Consider the following 7,517-nt stretch of genomic DNA (forward strand, 5'->3'; position numbering starts at 1 on the left):
CGATGGTAGTCGAGTTTGGGTTTCTTCTACGCACCTACGTCAGACATTCTCAGACAGGCAATGAGCGTTCGGTGGTGTTCTGACACTCTGCTCTGAATGCAGTAGTCAATGTCAGCGTTAAACATGACTGTAGCGAGTTATCTAGTGAATTTTTATCCCATTTGTTACCAGTTATCATCCCTGATGGTGGAAGTAAGCGACAAATTCTAAATAGGCAAGCGAGAGACATAATTTACAGGATGCCCGCTCTCCTTAAGTGAAAAGCACGCATATTCAGATACAGCGTCCGTCGCTTGGAACCGGCAACAATGCAGTCCCCGTCCATGCCTCGACATACGCGAACCGCCATCGTTCATGAGTCGGACTTCAATACAACTATGTCAAAGAATTCGCATTTAGCGAATTAATTTCGAACTAAGAGTATTTGCTTTTATTCTTTTAGTTGCATTCTTTCTCAATCAAAGTGGCAATCCCGCCTTCAGCTTCATTTCTCAGAGTGGTTAGTCTTCCGTGGATAAATTCTGAGCTGAAATAGCCAAACGAAACCAGACTACATCAATACGCTTTATAATTGGACAAACGAGTCGTAAGCAAGCAACCACACGTTCATCGTACGTGGTTCGTCGGCTTGTTTCGACATTACGACGAGCAGTGGTGCTTGCCATCTGCAATCACACACATGCGATCCCAGTCAGATCGCGCGACTTGGATTGCTGCGTTCCGCTCGCTTTATGGTTCTGGTGTTTCCATTAGTTTTTGAAACCACCGTCTAGTGACGTTTCATTGAGAGAAACAATGAAATGAGATGATCGTATGGCACTGTTGGCCGGGAAGCCCCATGCGGGGAATTTCGGCCGCCGTATTGCAAGTCCTTTTTAGTACACCCAGTCATCACGAGACAGAGGAAATCCCTAACCCCGCCGGGAATCGAACCCGGGACCCCGTGCGCGGGAAGCGAGAACGCTACCGCAAGGCCACGAGCTACGGACAGAGAAACAATAATTGAACAGAATTGTAAGTTTGCGAGTATTATACTTGATAAGGTAAAATAGTATATAAAATTCCATTAACTGCACTATAATTACTTGATAATCAAGCTTTCCTCTTTTATCAGTCTTGATTTTCAACTTTTTTTATCCAACGCTTCACGTAGTCAACGACAGAAATTTTTGAATGTATCTTCTATCGCATCAACAAAATATTCTGTTAATGTAGTTTAAGAATTAATACGACCACAGTACTTCTATCTTCGTCAATAAAACTATTCATAATTTTTACACTCCTGGAAATGGAAAAAAGAACACATTGACACCGGTGTGTCAGACCCACCATACTTGCTCCGGACACTGCGAGAGGGCTGTACAAGCAATGATCACACGCACGGCACAGCGGACACACCAGGAACCGCGGTGTTGGCCGTCGAATGGCGCTAGCTGCGCAGCATTTGTGCACCGCCGCCGTCAGTGTCAGCCAGTTTGCCGTGGCATACGGAGCTCCATCGCAGTCTTCAACACTGGTAGCATGCCGCGACAGCGTGGACGTGAACCGTATGTGCAGCTGACGGACTTTGAGCGAGGGCGTATAGTGGGCATGCGGGAGGCCGGGTGGACGTACCGCCGAATTGCTCAACACGTGGGGCGTGAGGTCTCCACAGTACATCGATGTTGTCGCCAGTGGTCGGCGGAAGGTGCACGTGCCCGTCGACCTGGGACCGGACCGCAGCGACGCACGGATGCCTGCCAAGACCGTAGGATCCTACGCAGTGCCGTAGGGGACCGCACCGCCACTTCCCAGCAAATTAGGGACACTGTTGCTCCTGGGGTATCGGCGAGGATCATTCGCAACCGTCTCCATGAAGCTGGGCTACGGTCCCGCACACCGTTAGGCCGTCTTCCGCTCACGCCCCAACATCGTGCAGCCCGCCTCCAGTGGTGTCGCGACAGGCGTGAATGGAGGGACGAATGGAGACGTGTCGTCTTCAGCGATGAGAGTCGCTTCTGCCTTGGTGCCAATGATGGTCGTATGCGTGTTTGGCGCCGTGCAGGTGAGCGCCACAATCAGGACTGCATACGACCGAGGCACACAGGGCCAACACCCGGCATCATGGTGTGGGGAGCGATCTCCTACACTGGCCGTACACCACTGGTGATCGTCGAGGGGACACTGAATAGTGCACGGTACATCCAAACCGTCATCGAACCCATCGTTCTACCATTCCTAGACCGGCAAGGGAACTTGCTGTTCCAACAGGACAATGCACGTCCACATGCATCCCGTGCCACCCAACGTGCTCTAGAAGGTGTAAGTCAACTACCCTGGCTAGCAAGATCTCCGGATCTGTCCCCCATTGAGCATGTTTGGGACTGGATGAAGCGTCGTCACACGCGGTCTGCACGTCCAGCACGAACGCTGGTCCAACTGAGGCGCCAGGTGGAAATGGCATGGCAAGCCGTTCCACAGGACTACATCCATCATCTCTACGATCGTCTCCATGGGAGAATAGCAGCCTGCATTGCTGCGAAAGGTGGATATACACTGTACTAGTGCCGACATTGTGCATGCTCTGTTGCCTGTGTCTATGTACCTGTGGTTCTGTCAGTGTGATCATGTGATGTATCTGACCCCAGGAATGTGTCAATAAAGTTTCCCCTTCCTGGGACAATGAATTCACGGTGTTCTTATTTCAATTTCCAGGAGTGTATATGAGCGTTTAAATAAGGGAACTTCGAAGATTACTTTTTCAATTTGACTGACATATTTTTGATTGTATGCAGGTTTTAATAACCGACGCAAAATGTTAAACTGAAAATATATTCTGTTTCTTGGCAAAAGCTTACGAAAGCTGCAGTGTGTGTGTAGTCTTTGTAAATGAAATCTGTTATGAATATAATTTTCACGAAAAGATGTTTAAGAGCAACAGTTGGCAGCGTAAACGAATCACTACCAACGATTGACATTAGCGAAGCATAGTGATTCAGTTGTTAAGATTAAGTAATATCGCTGAAGTTTGTGACAAAATTGCTGAAAATATTTAAGCAACCATGATTAGAGAACCGATACAGGCTCTCTAACCTTGAATACTGCAAACTGTGTGAACTTCATACACATACTGAAACTACAGCTGTTGATATGAAGGTAAGTCATTTAGATATTATGAAGTTTTTACGAATCATAATGACTAGTAAAGATAGATAATGTCGTGAAACAGAGCACAAACGGTTGTTAACCAGTGAAAAACGTTTTACACGATTCTAAGAGGACCAAAATATTTATCCGTATTAAAAATATCGTTTCACACGAATTGTGTGAAAAATAATACTGTTTCCGATGTTGTCAAATTTTATTACTTCTAAGTTCTTCGATTTCCTACTAAAACTTCATCGTGAATCTGTATACAGTATATCACAGTTTTTTGGATAGAATGAAACAAATTGTTGTTGCGGTGTGTTTCTCAGTGTCAAATTTTCTACATATTGTATGATACTGTCCGTTGTATTATTCATTTTGACATTCGAATGCGTTTCTAAATAAGTGCACGTACTTTTCATGATGCTCCGCTTTTTTGATGCAGTGTGGACGAGACATACGACATTGATTTCATTGTCAATTTTTTAGCTGTAGCCGGTACGGTGACTTGAGACCGCAAACCGTATAATTTCTCAAACATTTCGTTAAATGTGGCTAAGTTCACATAAGGTTGATTCTTGAAGATCCAAAGGATCTGCTACTTCGGAGATGTCTGTAAGGCGGAAATAATTTTCATTTGTCTTTAGCCATACCATATTCTGTGTAGAACGTAACGCATCTAATAAACTGGTGGAAAAATCTTCTTTTCCTAAGATTATGAGTAAATATTTTCGAAACAATCGCTTTCGATAGTGAAATTTCAAGTTCTGTATAACGCGTTCATAACGCTGAAGTGAATCACTTCCAGCTTTCGGAGAGAAAAATATATGCTTTATCGCCTTAAATTTGATACCGTGATGGTCCAATCAATTACTAGTAATTTTTGGTACTTTACACTTTTTTCGCACGAAAAATCGCTTATGCAAACTGGAAATCCAATCGATGAAAATAATGATTACCATCCACGTTCTGTCTTCTTTTTTTCCTTGCCTTGCGTCTAACGGGTAAACTGTCAATTCTGACGAAACAGGAAAATTAAACAATAGAAACAAGCTCCTCGCTGGTTGAAGTTGATGTGCCCACTAGCGGGTTCTATATACCGCCCAAATTCTGATAACACTTCGTGTAAATCCTACAGACGCTTGGCATGGTTCAATGTGCATACAAATAAAAGAGCAACGTTTACAGCCACTGGAAAATATAATACTTAAATACAGAAGAATACGAAGATAGCAAGAAACTGAATATTACGCCAACACTACAAGAAATTTCCAAAAAGTAAATGACGTAAGAAATAAAATAGTAACTAAATTGAGTCAGTCCTCGCATTTAAGCGTTATTATGAAAAATATTTTAACTACAACAGTGTAGTGGAACCGGCGAAACGAGATCCTTGACAGCTGACATACCTGTTGTTAAGTGTTGTTAAGCTTTGTGGTTGATTGTAGTCGTCGTTCTTTAAGGTTGAGACGAGTGAACTCCGTACGAATAACAAAACGTTTAGCAATAACACCAAAGGTTAGTTTAGCAACGTTAAACACTCTGCTCCAGTACTCATATATCTCAGTGTGTTACCTCAGAACGGAGAACAGTTTACGTAACATGTTGTTTACTTCACAATTGGGGTGCGATATACAACAAACCAATCCAGCAGCGAGTTGCAAGGATTAACCGTTGGATACATGAGTGGCTCGACTAGCAAAAATACATTGAGGGCTATCTAAGACTCTACCTTAAAACAAGTACTAAATGTTAATGTTAAAGGAAGTATTATGAAGTTCTGAGAGAGTTGGTGACACAAAGTGAATAAGAACGTATTTATTATGATATTATGGCTTTTAAGATAATATGAAATACAGAATAGTAAATTATAATTTTTCAGAATTGTCTAACTGTTAGTTTTACTGACCCACATCAGAATATTTTCTCATTAAAAGTAATGCTTTCCACATATAATTTCACTTTTGTGCTTTTGTGCTTTTGCGGAATGATTGACCGCTTCTCTGTCTTACAGTTGGGAGCACATGAAGCATTTCCCTTTCGGTGATCTTCCAGTTGCCTCAATCTTCGCCCATTGGCTACTAATTCAACAACGTACCGCGCCTTGTAGAACTTAAGTTTTGGAGGCGTGGGTCGTTGATTCTTCTCTCCGTACGAGAAAAGTTCTGTTTTTATCATGTCGTTGAGATGTTTCTGTCAAAATAAGCATATTTGTCCGTAAGACAAAATATCATCTCGTTGACTGTCACTTTCAAGTATACGTACTTGTATTCTGGTCAAGAGAATCACTTCCTGCTGTACATTCGTTATAAAATAATGTTGTTTTCACGTCTTCATTTACAGTGGTTGCGTTTTGCAGAGACTTGGTGACATCACAATTTTTCTGTTCGGCCACACAACGTAAAACCGTCAAATTGTCTTCCAGACGTAAACGTTGATTATAATATTCCTCGCGTCGTGTAAATCTTCATTTAGAGTGGATTTTCCATTCCCTTTAGTTACACTACCTCTTCCTGGAGAAGACGGAACTTTGGCTTCTGCCCACAGGAGACAGTGATTTACTCCATTGAGTTCCACCATGAGCGATGGCGAAATCGGCAATTTTGTAGTTTTTATATCTAATTCTTCACTGCTTGTTTCACCTGGGACGCAAACAGACGTGCGTTCATTGTCCTGATGACCATCTGTGTCTGAATCTCTGCTGTCATCTTCGTAAAAGAGAGTTTGGTCTTCAAGCTATTCAGTAATTAACGATTTAATATTTTGACCACTTGTGCTGACTTCAGATTTTCTTCTGTCCTTACAAGCAGTATAGTATATAATTGCGTTCTATATGAGGAATAGTGGAATCCTAAACGCTTATTTTATCAAAAAAAACTTACTCTTATCTGAAAGTGTTTTGATAATGATAAAAATCATTTATCTTCAATTGATCACTGGGATTTACCTTTTACAGTGCTTTTAACCGCTCAATAAAGAGTTTAATTGTGCTAAACTGATAACGTTGTAAGTGATACAGCTACTTTAACAAGTCGTTCTGGTGAAATATAAACTATCGGAAAGGCAGCTGGTTTGCTATAGAGTCTAAAAGACCCCAGTCATGAATTATACGAGTAAGACTACAAAATTAGTAAAATGAAATAATTAATTTTACTTGCCACAAACAGGTTTTCGTCTGAAGTAAGTCAATTGTATATCCAAGGATTACACAGGACATTAACTATTAAAATAATTAATTTTACTTGCAACAGAGTACCTTTTGGAGTCAGTATTTTTACCAACGACTGCTCCCTCTTCTAAACACAGTCGAGTTGCGCATAGTGATTTATCTGCCACTAGTACCAGCAACAAGTATATCACCGTCATTATGTGGCATTCTGCATATTAATTCAACTGCGAGCAGTAGTAGCAGTCAGTTTACGAAACACAAGTAATATGTCAGTTTACGAAACACAAGTAAAGCTACCAGTGCACGAAACACATACGAACGTATAAATCACATTCCGCAGCACTATAAATAGCAGTGTAGTGAAAACGTATTCATTGTACGTTTCAGTCCGTATGTCAGTTCATCGGGTAGTTCTTGCCGAAAACCGTCCACTTTAAAAAGGATGATCTCACAGTCTGTACTTCATGCAATAATGCAAGAAAGATTTCTGTATGACTATGAACACGTAAACACGTGCAATTGCCCACTCATCGTTCCGTACTCTTCACCTATATAAATGACAGTTCTCTTCGTGGTTACGCTTCACGCACAAAGCTTGGCTTACGTCAACTGACCTCCACACTACTATCCCGACTGCTTTGCTATCGCTTCGCATACAGAGCTATTGATTTATTGCAAATCTCGTTTCTCTCGCAAAAACCAGATAAATTCAGTCCTTTAAATATTTCACTGGAATATTCAATTTTATGCAAATAGAAATATTTTACTCAGAAGTAACATGTTATTAAATCTGTAAGGGCACCACAGCACAAGGCGAAAAATAATAATTCGCTAGATGGCAGTTGAATAACGGGTATAGAAAGAACATAAAATCTGACGTACCATTCCATATATGGCCTTTGCAGGACTTAAGTAGAAAGAAACACAAAACCTGACGTACTCTACTGCAATTCTATGATCGACGTGAAAGGAAACGGAAAAAAGTGAAAAGAAATTTATATTTTACTATGCCAGTATCTTCTTATAACGCTCAAAAATTTTTTTTCAAATGGCTCTGAGCACTATGGGACTTAACTTCTGAGGTCATAAGTCCCCTAGAACTTAGAACTAGTTAAACCTAACTAACCTAAGGACATCACACACATCCATGCCTGAGGCAGGATTCGAACCTGCGACCGTAGAAGCCGCATGGTTCCGGACTGAAGTGCCTAGAACCGCTCGA

This window comes from Schistocerca serialis, chromosome 2 (assembly GCF_023864345.2).
Source record: "Schistocerca serialis cubense isolate TAMUIC-IGC-003099 chromosome 2, iqSchSeri2.2, whole genome shotgun sequence".
In the NCBI taxonomy this organism is placed as follows: Eukaryota; Metazoa; Arthropoda; class Insecta; order Orthoptera; family Acrididae; genus Schistocerca; species Schistocerca serialis.